The sequence below is a fragment of the Cololabis saira genome, chromosome 2, assembly GCF_033807715.1.
Source record: "Cololabis saira isolate AMF1-May2022 chromosome 2, fColSai1.1, whole genome shotgun sequence".
In the NCBI taxonomy this organism is placed as follows: Eukaryota; Metazoa; Chordata; class Actinopteri; order Beloniformes; family Belonidae; genus Cololabis; species Cololabis saira.
In genome coordinates this window covers 37,340,805-37,356,001 of record NC_084588.1, presented here as the reverse complement: position 1 = coordinate 37,356,001, position 15,197 = coordinate 37,340,805, and the positions used below count along the sequence as shown (strand labels likewise).

General features: G+C 40.3%; 1 protein-coding gene across 1 annotated transcript in view; it reads left to right on the top strand.

Moving 5' to 3' along the window:
- Positions 1-15,197, top strand: part of tln2a (talin 2a) — a 107,107-nt gene that overhangs the window by 22,111 nt on the left and 69,799 nt on the right. The window contains exon 2 of the mRNA XM_061745075.1: positions 7,200-7,247. The gene's annotated coding sequence lies outside the window, so the exon portion shown is untranslated. The remainder of the gene's footprint in view (positions 1-7,199; positions 7,248-15,197) is intronic.

Here is a 15,197-nt window from a genome sequence, read left to right as displayed (position 1 = left end):
AAACATTTAAAAAGAATAATGAGGCCCTATGTATTTAGACCCGGCAGTTCTGAAGGTTTTGGAAACTGAGGATGATTTCCCTGAAACACAACATGCATTCTGGGCGTTTTATTTTACAGCGCTTACAGGAACGCTGGAGTGACATAATGGCCATCCAGTGGGTTCTAGGTTAATGGTCATTATTCATTTATCCATCTCATATTGACTAAATAATGCGTGAGCATCACTCCCTTCTTGTGTGTTTCATATAGTTATATAGCCACGTGACAGTTAAAGGCAGGGTAAGCAATTCTACCGGATTTTTTTTTTATACCTAGAAAACCTGTTGCGTTTACTGAAAATCTTCACGACTGTCTGGTGAACACTTTTTTTTCAACTAACTCCGCCGGCCGGAGCTTCCGCCATTTTTTCGTGGTGGTGTATCGTGTCATTCAGGCAGCCAATTAGCACAGAGCCTCATTATCATAGCCCCGCCCACTCAGAATCCCGCATAGATAATTAGGTTAGAGACTGGGATGATAAAGACATGGCTCAGAGGCTGAATTTCTAATTTATTTTGCAAAAACAACCAAAAGCTTTTTTTTAAGACATTCAAGGCCTGTTTAAAATAGGTATTAGATGCCATAATAGGTCTTCTTTAAATCAAGGAAGGAGAAGGAAACTTGGTTAACAGAAGACACTATTGGACAACATCCAGCTCACCGCATTGTTTCTTCTTTACAAGATAAAACTGATACAAGTTGCAATTATTTTCTTTTCGTTTTATAGTGCCTTATCCAATCACTCTACAGCAATATCATCCAGTCCAATCAGTGCAAAGTGACTTAATTTTACCCTGCTGGTATACGGTTGCATTTCAAACGGTTCCCCTCTGGCTAAGAAGCTTCATAAAGTTTCCTTTGCAGCAGTTCTGTCAGGCTGAGGGGTGGGGGGCACTTCCTCCTGTTGTAATAAAAACTATAAAACGTCCCAGCAGTTACAAACACCTGTAGTATGCGTGTATATATTTTTGTTGACATATTTAGGTGTTTAATTTGTATAAGGGACAGCATATATTTAACTAACTAGTAGTTATCTTGTGGTGCTTTTCACCTCCACAAATAACAGATTTTGGTGTTTTTTTGTTTTAATTATCTACAGGCTAATAAGCCTTATATAATGAATTCTGTTCTAGACAGGTCGGTCCCAGTGGAAAAAGCATTGTGCAATGAATCCCCTACACCCCCCTCAATTGGATTTATCAAGCTCAGATCTAATGGACCCATTTAGCTAATTGCGTATTGAGGTCTGTTACTTATCTACGATAGTGCTGGATGACACCTGACAATTAGAAAGTGGGCTTCAATCAGTCAGCACCTCAAGGCCGAGCAGTGCTGTTTTTATGTGATTTAGGGCTTCGAATCCTCTTATTTAACCAACAAGATGGTTTCTCCTTCCAGCATTACTCGCTGAGGTTTTTCTGCTTTTGCATTTCAAACCTCTTTAGGTTGCAGTGTTCTGATCATGTCGGGGTGGTTCTAAGATGATTACATTGCCCTTGATGCTACACTTTAATGCCACAAGGACATGGTCGATGGCTATAACTCAGCTGAGTGATTGCATGAAGCGGGTTTCAAATTACGGGATGTTCAACTCAGCAAATTGATTTCAGGGGATGCGGTTTGATGCGCAGAAGAGGAGAATGAATTTTAGAATTTTTCACGATATAGAGGATTCCCCCTGGTGGATAGTTTAACATTTTAGGCGGCAAGCCATTACAACATCATGTGCAATTTCACATTTAATTGATGGTACTAACGATTTGTTTACCCGGTGGTAAAATTCTTGTCAGGGAAGATGATCGTTTGTAAAAACCTCAGAGATTGGAGAAAACGTGGATGGAAATGATTCTATCGCGCCGCAATGAGCTGCCATTGATCTTTGATGTTGCTTACAGCAAAGAAACTTGGCACCCAGCCCCGTGGAGATCATGAATTCACACTTCACTATATCATATTCTGCATCTGACTGGTTTGCCAGCCTCCCCCGCGCACACTCTCGTGCACATACAGGCTGAAGAATCTCATCTTCAGGCTGTATGTAATCCAGCTGTGTTGGTCGCGTTTGATCTCCAGACACCATGGTGGGAAGTTTTATTAAAGGCTCATTTTGAGCTTGAACTGGGATGTTTCTAAGGCACCACTTTTTTCTTTTTTTTTTCCGTCTCCCCCTTTGTCCCCACATTGTCTTCTTCGACACTCTATGATTAATGTAACTGCAAGACGGGAAGAACAAAGAAGTCCCGAGTGGCATGTTGTTCTTCAGAAGATGGCCTGCTGCGACGGGACTTGCCTTTTTGAATCTGCTGGATGCCAGAAAGGTTTTCCCCACTTATTCAGTTTGGCTTGTTTTCAGTATAACAAGCATTATTCAATTGTATTTGTTTTTTTTTAGCATACAGTTGCTCCTGGTGTCCATGGTGACCCCCTTCCTAAAGCCAGCATGTTGGATATTTCTCAAATCTATCCTTCACACACTTACTAGAAAGAATTACAAGAATTCCAGTGTCTCTATTAGTGCACAATAGGGCTGTTCGATTAATCGATTTTAAATCGTAATCGCGATTATGTAATTAGAACGATGTTAAAACGTGAAAATCGTAAAATCGATTTTTCACTTTTTTTTTTTTTTTTTTTTAACCTTGTCTGCACACATATTAATGATTGATTGATGGAAATACCTCTCAATACCTGCGACAAGTGCCCCATCGGAGAGGCTCTTTAGTGTAGGAGGGGGCGTTGTAACATGCCACCGGGCATCCCTCAAGCCAGATGCGGTAGACCGGCTCGTGTTCCTTGCAAAAAACTTGCAAATGTGAACAGCAAATGTAATGACTGACATTACACACCTCTACCTCCTTCATGGGTTGCATTATTATTTAGCATGCAAAGACCCAGTTTAGTTTAATTAGAAAATGTCTGGTTTTATTTAATTGGAAATATAACTTACTGTATGTGTACTGTATGTATGTAGCAAGTGCTGATTTGCTAATTTTTTTTTTTTCAGAGATAAAACTTTATATTTTATTATATTTTTTAAAACTTTTTTTCAATTTATTTTACAGAGTTTTGCACTTTATTCATTCATTTTTGGTTTAATAAGAGCAAAGTTTGCACTTAAAGCCCAATGGGGCAAATGTTCAATAAAAAAACAGCATATTTGAAATCATTTCTTTGCCTTTTGTCAATTCACAAAATAATCGTAATCGGATTTTGAGAGAAAAAAATCGAGATTTTATTTTTGGGCAAAATCGAACAGCCGTAGTGCACAAAAAGATGACGGTACAACTCCATACTGGATTTCCCTTCTTTATTCTATCTCCACTTACCAGCTGTGCATCCACAGTGATCCAATGAAGGTTTATTAATCCCAAAGCGGTTACTTTCAGAGATGGTCTACTTCACAGTCCCCAGAAAGCAAGAAGTCCTTAATGACTCTGGTCACTGCTTTATTCAGTTGGAGCTGATTAAACACCAATAAAATAACGTTTCTACACGTTTGTTCTCTCTGGAGACACACACCGTTTCCCTGCTGTTGCTGGTGTTGGCGTGCTACAGTGGCTGTGGGAGGAAGATGGCTGCATGGCTGCAGATGGTGGAACCAGGTTGCTCAGCGTTGCACCGGGGTTTACCGAGAAGCTTGTGCCCCAAAGCGAGTAGCAATGTTAGCAACAAGGCTGGTGCAACCGCTCTCTACCTCCCAATGCTGTGAGTTCAGGCCCCCTCATGCTTGTGGATTATAGCAGCGTTTGCATTTGACAGGTTTTCAAAAAGGAAAAGCTGTCATGGACACGGCTCTAATTTGAAAAAAAAAAAAAATCAAAATATCACAAAAACAATGCTTTTTTGTGTTTTTTTTTTTTTTTTTTTTTTTTTTTTTTCCCCACCACATCCCTGGCAGCGCTGGTTGTGACAGTCAGTTAATCTAGCGTAATCAAACTAGTTTCTAGCAGATTTTGGCTCATTAATACGATGTAGTAGTGCTGTAGCGCTACTTAATTAATATGCATTACATGAGAGCTTTGCCTCTCAAGAGTGACAATCGCAATCATTCGTCAAAGACTAAAGATGTTTTTGTCGATCTTCTTCAAAGTCGAGATCTTTGCTGTTAGGGAGAAGTCTCGCAGGACGTTGTACGGGGAATTGTGGAGAGAGAACTAGTAGAGAGGAAAGTGTAACGGAAAGGTGGAAAGAACTGGCTGTGTTATTTTATTTTTTTTTATTTATTTTTTTTATTTACGTGCTCACATTAATTTTGCTTTTGGCACAATCGGTTCTTTGGAGTGCTTTTTGCCTTGTTTTATTGTTTTATCAGTAAGAACTATATATTACTAGATACTATAAACAGCATAGGCTGCACATTAAGAAAGAATATATGTTTAATCTATGAAAATCTGAAGTAATGACAACAGTATTGATAAGCTGGTTTACAGGCCTATCAATGAGTTTGTCTGGCTCACAAATCTCCTTACCTCGCTTGTTTGAGTAGTGTGATTCCTTATGAAGTTCTTTCCTGTGATCTTAAAAGTCAGGGTGGATCGCACCTGTCATCCGTTTTTGTCAAATCTTTACCTCTGCCGCATATGCAAAAGAAGCGCGTCGGCTGGAAACCTCGGGATTGTATTTGTGAATGAAGTGAACATCCAGCCGTGCATCAGCTAATCTGGCAAAAGGAATCTGAGATTGACAGACAAGTCCAGTGATGTTTTTGGGATCAAAACGACTATATAAATAAAAGAGCTCTTATGAAACTGATCTTTAAAACTAACAAGAAAATAATTTTTAATTAATGACATACATGCTTTTAATGAAAAATTCATTTATTGTGTGTTCTGCCACTTTGAGTGCTCTTTATTTGTGCTAAAAATAATTGTAAATACAATTAACACGGTCTGTTAAGCAGAGCTTAACTGAGAACACTTGTTTTTTTAGATGCTTTCCCCTTCACTTTCTCAATGTAGTGCATTAAGTCTCAGAGCTCCTCTCTACCCGGTGTGTGTGTGTGTGTGTGTGTGTGTGTGTGTGTGTTTGGTGGAGGGCCGACTTTTTCTATAACTTTCTAGAGCCTGTTGGTAAATTGGATATTGAAAAGGAGCATAACTGATGGGGCATGCAAAGCTACATATCCATGTTGTAAAGAGCCCTGTATACTATTGTACTGTTTTGTTTCCCTCCACCTCTTCAGCAGAATTTGAAAGATGAGTCATTGTGTAAGTCGGATGCCTCCCAGTAAGAAACCTGAAACTCTTTTTAACTCTTTGCTAATGTCAGCAAGTCAATGACGCTCAAGGGACAAGCATTTGTTGCTGCTAGATGCCTGAGCAAAGGCTGAACTCCGGAGGAGTCTGATGAGCAAGCCAAGAAGGTAATCAGAGACCGGACAGGGATCGTTAACAGCGGCGAGCAGGGCTGACCAGTTTCTGCTTTCATCAGACTGCAGCTGTTTGGACTTGACCCTGCCATTGCATGGCAGGTCTTTGCTCGTGGATGTGTTGATTTATGCATGTAGATGTCTAACCTCGGTCTTTCTGCAAAATATTTTTGATGCTATCGTGTTTTACCGTGCAGGAAATCAAATAACTTTGCAGGTGTATAGCTTTCTACAGCTGACGCGTTACTGCACAGCCCACTTGAGCTCTCGCGAGTGGATCTGCAGTTTGTGCAAAGCTTCCAGGGGGCTCGAGGACTGGTGTAAAAGCGAGCCGGCAGTGAGCCGCTTTTCCTCTCTGAAAATCCATTTTTAAAGTATCCTTCACTTGCCAGCCATCAGTCCTCCAGCCTGTCAATGAAGCGCGTGCACATCGTGTTGTTATATCTGGCTTTGGACGCTGGAGTGTCGTGCTACATTTTTCCTATAAAGCAACACTTTGTGCTGCATCCACAATCTAAAGCGGTTCAAACCATCAACACATTGCATGAATGTAAAGCACATGGACTTTATGTAAAATCTGCTTTAAAACAATATGATGGTACATCTGCGAAGTTGGAACAAACCATAAACTTTTGTTGGGCCAATTTCCTCCGTTATTGTCAGGTCACCCATAGAACGGACCGGAGAGCCAGTACCCCTTCAGAAAGAGGAAAAGCGCTTAGGGCTACCTGTGCGTGGTCTTTTTAGATATTCTGAGTTCATGTGAAACAAAGTTATAGAATTGCGCATGTGTAAAAATGCACATTGACAACTTTTGACTTTTAGAAAAAAAAAAGGGCTTTTTTGAGAAATCCAAAATGGATAATTTGAAACGCAGCTTTTAACAGTTTGGTGTTTTAAAAAAAGATATTAGCTAGCGTCCTTTTGCTATTCCAAAGACCCAAGGAGAAGACAATCAGGAGGATGATCACCTTTCATTGTTTACGATCAGCCAGCCAGGATGTCATTAGAGAAGACTCGCAGCCGGCGCTCAACTAACAGGAGCCAACGTCTTTCAGGAACAGACACTTAAAACTTGGAATATACTTTCCAATGATGGAAGAATTCGTGGGGGGAGGGGGTGTCTTTATTCCTCCGAGACTTGAGTTGGACTGCAGTTTTCAGGTGTGTTGACATGGTTGCGTAACGAATCTGAAACTACAATCAGTTGTTTTCCTGGAAGTCCATTATGTTTGTTCTGGGTCAATATTATTGAGTGACATGAAGTGTCACTGCAGTTGATTTCTTGTGTTGTACTTCTTGACCATATGTACAAATACCTCAAATGTTTTTAGAGACAATGGTGATTGTATATATTGGATTTTTCTCTAACTATTTACTATGCTGACCTAGATAATTACTATAAATCCATTTGGGTTGTACTTAGTCTCTTTTTTTTTTTTCTTTTGCTGCTGATGGTAACGTTTATTCAGTTTTCCTCCATTGACTTTACCGTACTCAATTTGAATATTGCTAAAAAGCTTTAATTATTTTGCACATGATAGCAGTTGTGCTTTGCCTTGGGTGTAAGTCAACATCATGTGCTTCCAAATGTGGCAGAGCCCACCGCAGATGTCTAAAAATATAGTGCTAAGCATTAGTGCTAAAGCTTTCTATAGAGTGTGAGTAAGCCTGCTGCAAAATCCGCTGTGCCCATCTGTATACAGGCCTTACTGTAATTAACTTTGTATATAAGCTGCGTTTTGTATTCTCTGCGTTTTTTCTCACCTGTCTCACCGTTTGTTTTTCAGCTGTGAAGATCAGCAGACATCCAAGACTCCGCTCTTCTCAGCAATAAGGTAGGAAGCTGCTCGTGGAGACCTGAGGGCTCATGATGAATGGCTTATAATTAGTGTGTGTTGCTGGATAGAGCTGGAAATGACATTACTGATGATGTGCAGCGCAAATTAAACATGGATGAAAAGTTGACATGATTTGGCTATTAACTGATTTTGTGTGAAAATGCACCTTTTTAAAGAGACTTTATGGGACTTAAGATTCAGTAGCTTGGATCCAGTGACATTGGCTTGTTTGCCCACATCTGCTCTTGCTTTGATGCTCCCTTGTTCCTGGCATCACGGTCCGCAGTGGTCGGGTTATATTACGTGTTGCTGATACTTTAATGGTACATCTCTAGAGTGGATTAGTGCAGCATTAATATCCCTGTTTTAAAATGCATGCGACCACCGTGTCATTTGCTCCATGTCTGTCCTGGCAACTCTCAGCGAGCTGAGTAGTTTGACTGTCTGCAGCAGTGGCAACTGTGCTTTTCTTGTGGTTGAATCCTTTTTCTTTCCGTTTTTTTTTTTTTTTTTTTTTGTTGTTGAGTCATTCTGTTCACTTACATCATTACTGGAATGCACTAAAAGTAGGGGGTCTGTGCCACGTTTTATGCACTTGGGACGAATAACCCGCTCTCATGCATGACGCATCAGAGCAGGGAGCAGCTGGAGCCGAACCATGTGCTTTCACTCAGTTTCTGTTTATCTAGTAAAGGCAGATGTGTTGACGTACCTGATTTAAAGCCACCTGCATGGTACACATAATCACTTTCCACGTGATCTCTGCTCTGTACAAAATAGAAGTTATTCATCTGAAGATAACTGATACAGCTCAGTAGAATTATATATATTATACTACAGCTCATGAATGCATGAGTCTGCACACAGATCTCCGACACCATACGGTAAAGTCGATTTTTCTTTTTTTCTTTTTTTTTTGAAGCTGACTCGACGTGCTGATTTCACAGGGCAATTAACTGGCGGCATCTGGTTCCCAGTTTCTCCGTAACCACGCTCCACTCCACAAATGCCTTTACAGTTGCTGTGTCTTTGAGTTTTCCTGCAGTTAATGAGCTCAAATGTTGAATTGCCTCATGCCGCGCTCAACATAGTCAGATGAGCTTGAAGTTGCAAGTCAAAATATCATAAAGGCCGCAGGTTTTTAAAGAAAAAAGGAGTCGGCAATAAAGTGTAAATTGTTGACGGGGGTTTTCCCATTCATTCAATTAGAGATTACATTACATTAGAGATGTCGGGGGGGGGGGGGGACTAGGACTTATCCTGCCAGAAAAAACACGTTACTTCAATGAACAGAGGAGATTTGAGTTTTTTCTCTCGACCATTTTGATCCATTTGTCATGGCTATTCTCTGAACAGCTGCTGGAGACTGTGATCGCAGTGTTCACTTGGTTGGATGTTGAAGCCGTCGTCTCTCACAATCTGGTGTGAGCTCAGTTCATGAGGCGGCAGCGTGGACCGATGGACTGCAGTGTTGGTTTACATGAAATAAATGAGCTTTTCTCATCTTTATGAAGCAGCGACGTAATCACCAAACTATAATAGTGTAAAGTTACTTCAATAAACAATCCTCAGAGTTGTTCATGTTTCCTGGAGTGTAATTCTTATTTTATTTGTTCATCAGCGAGTAACCTAAAGCAGATACTTTAGCACAGAAACTGGAGCACACTTTAAGTTGATGCTTGACTTGACTATTCATTATTTAACTTCAGGGCATGCAACAGTACAATAGAGTTTTTGTTCCTGCTAGCATTATGTCTGCAAGAGAGATGAGGCAATTAACTTTGGCACACTTTAGTGTCTGTAGTGATTATGTGTAATTGCCATGCAAGGAGGTTTGATGCAGTTTAAACATCATACCTTTTCCTCATAGAATATCTTTGAGCGGCTGCACTTATTGTAGCTGCGTGAAGGACGTGGCCGGTGTTTCCCCCGACAACGGGGTCTTCCAAAGATGGCTGACGGTTTCCAGCCTGCCTGACCTCATGGTTTGTTTTCTGTGGGCCAGGATTGAATATGCAATGATTCACCCAGGAGCACCCAGATTTAATGTCAGGACTATTGTGATCAGTGAAATATCTTGTTTTTGTTTTGGGGGGGGGGGGTGCACAATTTTGGAGTTGTTCCACCTCTCAGTCTGCAGCACCGTAGCGATTACTTAATCTGCTCCGCTTCTGTGGCTAATGTTAATTTCATAATGATCCTTACGCTTTTAGGTCACACAGAAGACTTTATTTAATTTTTTTCCATAATAAATGGCTTTTTTCTTGTAAGGAAAATGCTAGTTTGTGTGAAGAATACTAATGTAACCCTTGGTAAAGCTGAAAATGTGATAAAAGTGTAATAAAAGTCCAGCGTGTAAACATACTACTGCTCTTATTGTGTAAATGATATGCATCTGAAATGGTAGACAGAAGGGAATAGGTGGGGTGGCAGCATAACCTGTTCTTTTTTTTGTTTTTTTTTCTTCTATGTGAAACGGTGATAATAGTGAAATGTCATTAACGTTACACATTTTCAACTCATAAATGACATTTTAAATCTGTGAAGATCGTCGGCAGCTGCTTCTCAACTCTACTGTATGCTTGATTATTCATACATTCTTACATTGCTGTGCACTTTCATCAACCTCGGCCTGTATTAACTGGTGGAACTTGCAGTCGGTGGTGGTGTGTGTTCATTGTGGTGACTACACAGGCTGTGGGCACTTCAGACTATGACCATATGTGGTGGAATTACTAAGTCATCATTTAGCAGCAGTGCCAAGTGTGCGGAGTAACCCTGCGTTGGCTGAAGACTGAGCTGGTGTCATGCACAGGAGATCACCTGCACACCTGACCGGTTGTATAAAACTGTCATATTGTCCTCAATATATTATTTTCTAAGGGCTCTGCTTCAATTCAAGGGTAGAATATGAGATGCAGGAACAAACCCTGAGTTTTGGGTCCCATTTTCTTTTTTCTTTTTTTTTTTTCTTCCCCCTATTTCCTGCTGTCTCTTATTACAGCTAAACTGTCAATGTTATCAAAACAGATGATACAGGCTGTCAAAGTGACTCATGCTTCTCTTTCACGGCGGCGTCTCGGTGGCTTTTAATCACCCTGGGAAATGTCTCACTCCAAACCACATCCTATGCTTCTTCCACACTTCCTTGCATTCCTTCCACTGCCAGACATTCATTAGTGAGCAATGGTCAGGTCCACTGGTGGGGGTCAGTGCCTGCTCTTTGAAGAGGATTGTGTAATCCAAACTCTGAGCCAAGCGGGGCTGGTGTCCACGGTACCTAAATCAAAGCATCAAAGATGGATCTACCTTAGTCTCTTCTTTTCTTTCTTCTGTCGTCTAAATGCTGCTTGTTGTCATACAGTGTGAATCTGGCGGACTGATTTTTTTGCTTGGGCTGCTCAGTTAGGAGTGGGGGGGAGATAATCATGATCAAGATTATTTTGGGTCAATCAGTACGTTTACATGAACTAACAGAAAGTTGAATTGTTGCCTTAAACCCACCGATAGGGCTGGGCGATATATCGAGATTTTAATATATATCGATATATTTTCAAACACGATATGGTACGATACAATATCGTTTATATCGATATATAGCTTTTTTGATATAGCTTATTTTGTGACAAATTGACTTGAATTTTTATTTGAGATTTGCACAAATGTTTTGTTATTTGCACAACTGTCAACCTCAGTGGAAAAGTCTGCCTGTTACTGTCTACATTGTATTAATTGCACAGTGTATTTTAATTTAATTGTTATGCAGGAAAGGGATATTTGTTTTATTTTATTCAAGAAGCATTTTTATTCTATATATGCAGGCAGTTTATTTTTATTTAATTTGTTTTATACATTTTGATATTGTGCAGACCTCTGTTAATAAAGGTACCTGTGTGACATTTGGCACGAGGCTTTGTATTAAAACTGACTGTTTTTTTTTAAGGGTTTGCCTCAGAAATAAATGAAGCTAACAGAGATGCTATGCTATAATGCTTTGGGGGAAACCCCAATTATGGCACAGAAAAAATATCGATATATATCGAGTATCGCCACTCAGCTAGAAAATATTGAGATATAACTTTTGGTCCATATCGCCCAGCCCTACCCACCGATATCGAATTTTTCAAAGCCATGCATACACCTTAGTCAGGCTATAGTCGTACCGAACTGAAGCTCTTGAGATCGAGCTATTAATGCCAGATAATGCGGTCCTAATCCGAGTTATTCCGGCATTTACACACAACCCACGCTTAGCCGAGCTACTGACTGCCCCGGGACTCCTCCTTCTGGAAGTGACGACACCATGAAAGCCAGAATATCAACACAGTAGGAGAAGACGAACAACAAAGAACTAACCGGAAGAACGCCAACGCAAAAGTGCGTGTGGCGCCACCTAGCATCACTAGTCGAACGCACCTCACTCAATAACAGAGTGTCTTCTCGCGCATGTGTACTTGGATTTCTGGGAAACTCCAGGTTAATCCTTAGCGAGATTGTTGCCGATAGCTTGATTTAGATGTGCATGTAACCGCGCTGAATGTTAAAATTGCTATAATTTTTTTATTCTGCTCACTTTTAGAACAAGGTTCATTTATCAGTTTCAACATAAAATGTTAAGTTTCACAGTAAAGTTAAATTTGGGTTTTCTTAAAAAAAATAAAAATAAAACTAAATAGGCATCATTCTGGCCAACATAACCAATAACAGCTCAGGGTTAGGGTCCCTTAGACACGAAGGGAAATCATGTTTAAAATTGAATTCCCCTTCAGATATCATTACATGGTTTATTTGTGTTGTTTGAGTCTTGAGCTAATATTGGTCATTCTAATGATTTGGTTTCCGGTGGTCACATTATGAATATGGCTGATCATTAAACCCAACTGGATGAACTCTCCTCACGAGATAAAAAAGGTGAAGCTAGAAAATGACCTGGCTGTTCTCTGTGACGCCTTAACCCTACAAATCTGAACAGTATAATGACTAACACATTTTCATACCTAGTTGATGCCAAACAATCTGACAGAGCTATGTAAATACACAGTTTTTGTCTTGGTTGCACAAATATTTGCTTCACGCATGGGGATAAAAAGTCAAAGGAAATCTTTTTCTTTTTTTAATGGCCCCCTTAACTGTTGTGCTTTTCTAGACTGCTGCTTGTAAAAAGTAGACTTTTTTTTTTGGCTTTTTGCACGAGATCTGGCATTCTAGCGCTGTCAGAGGTGATGGGGAATGACACAATGCATGAGTAAGTGCGTATTCAGAATCCAAGTGAACAGAGATCTGTTCACTTCTGCCTCGGGCTAAACAACGCTCAGTGCTCAGGCTGGAAGGCAGCCCTGATGAATTAAAACAAGTGACATTTGTGTTGAAGATCTGACCCGCTGGGTGGTCCATCTGATTCTTTGATGTCAATGATGGATGTTGCTCAGCCTTCCTACAAAGTGCTTGGAAGGCTTTGTGGAATAAGAGGAAGTTCTGCTGTCCCTCCAGACTCTTTCAGATCAGATGATTTCCCAGCTGTGGAGATGGCTGATGAGTAGGTGGCAAATGGGCAGGTTTTCTGGAGTTGGGACGTATTCCTTGAGCGAACAACTCAAAGACTTGATGTACATGCTCACCAACACATGGCAAAGTGATTACGAGTGGCTGACCTGATATTAAACAGCCATCAGGAAATCCCTATTTAAGCTACTGTACATCCAATGAGAGGGCGAGGGTGAGGTTACCTTGAGGAAGGGGATCCCAAAGGACTAATAGGTGAAGCAAGAGGTAAATGCAATTTTTCTTTAAACTTTGCTTCTACACAATCTCTGCTACCCTCATATTCTTCTCCGTTCTAAATGTGTTCTCTGTGCTATGATTCGTTCAGAACATGGATCAAAGAAAAAGGATCTGGCTTGCAGGGTTTGTTTGCTCCCTCAGTCCATTTTCAAATAAACAGCTGTGTTTTTGAGAGAGAGTGAAAGTATGTTTACATGAACTAACAGAAGGTCGAAATGTTGCCTTAATACGACTGGTAACAAATTTTTCAAAGCCATGTATCCACCTTAGTCGGGCTGCAGTCGAACCGAACTGAAGCTCTTGAGATCGAGGTTTTAGTGCCAGATAATGCGTCATAATTGGAGTTATATTTTGGCATGTATACCCAACCCACGCTTAGCTAGTGTCTGCGTCGGGACTCCCCCTTCCAGAAGTGACGACACAACGAAGCCAGAATATCAACACGGTAGGAGAAGAAGAAGACGAACAACCAAGAACTAACTGGAAGAACGCCAAAGCAAAAGTACGTGTGGCGCAACGTCGCATCGCGGAGTCGAACGCACTTCACTCAATAATCGATTGTCTTCTCGGGTATACTTGGATTTCTCGGAAACTCCAGTTTAATCCCTTGCTAGATCGTTGCCAATAGTTTGATTTATATGTGCATATAACCACGCTGAGAGAGTGAGACTGAGACTCTGATCAATCACGTAATGTGAACAGTGAAATGACTAAAACTCCCCCCATTATCCAGTCCTGTAATCTGATGAGACCGACAATCAGCTGATTGTGAACATCATGTTGGTTAAAACCAGATAGGTCGGTGTTAAACTGTTTGAAAGAGAGAGTTCTTTTTAGACGGATGACAGACCCTGTAATTTGCTTTGTCGTGGACAAGATCTGTATGTGGAGTTATTGGACAGCCTTGGGACTAGGGCTGTTCGATTTTGCCCAAAAATAAAATCTCGATTTTTTTTTTCTCTCAAAATCCGATTTACGATTATTTTGTGAATTGACAAAAGGCAAAGAAATGATTTCAAATATGCTGTTTTTTATTGAACATTTGCCCCATTGGGCTTTAAGTGCAAACTTTGCTCTTATTAAACCAAAGACGAATGAATAAAGTGCAAAACAAAATGTAAAATAAGTTGAAAAAAAGTTTTAAAAAATATAATAAAATATAAAGTTTTATCTCTGAAAAAATAATCAGCAAATCAGCACTTGCAAACATACAGTAAGTTATATTTCCAATTCAATAAAACAAGACATTTTCTAATTAAACTAAACTGGGTCTTTGCATGCTAAATAATAATGCAACCCATGAAGGAGGTAGAGGTGTGTAATGTCAGTCATTACATTTGCTATTCACATTTGCAAGTTTTTTGCAAGGAACACGAGCCGGTCTACCCGGTGGCATGTTACAACGCCCCCTCCTACACTAAAGAGCCTCTCCGATGGGGCACTTGTCGCAGGTATTGAGAGGTATTTCCATCAATCATTAATATGGTATCAATCATTAATATGTGTGCAGACAAGGTAAAAAAAAAAAATGTGAAAAATCGATTTTACGAGTTTCACGTTTTAACATCGTTCTAATTACATAATCGCGATTACGATTTAAAATCGATTAATCGAACAGCCCTACTTGGGACTGTTGGGTTACTGATTGTTTTACATAATGTTTTTGATTTTGCTGCTGCTGTTTGCAGACGGTGTTCCAGTCCAGAATATAACTTTGTGTATAATTTAGCCGGCTTCTGTCTACGCGTATCACATTGCTGGTATTTAAAGTCACACAAAGGAACTAACATTTATTCAAGCAGCACCGACCAGGACCCTTAGAACTGTAGTGGTTGAGCCACTTTTACAACATTGATCTTGATCTGGTTCAGTCTCTTGCTAGCTCACCTTCATTACTTGATTTTTGTCCCCTCTGCATGACGTCAACTGCTCTGTGAACTTGCGTCATCATTGTTGACGTTTGAAATGACGCCACAAAGTGATACTCTGTTGTTGTAAGAGACAACCGGGACAAACGTGGGAGGTTACTTTGGCCGGTGTTTGCTGATAGCAGGAACACGTGACTGCTACAGTTCCACAAAGATTCTTGAAAATAATCCAATATTCCTTCTACTGAAATTGATACAGACATCTTTACCTCCTTGGTGTAACTTGAAAGCACAACAC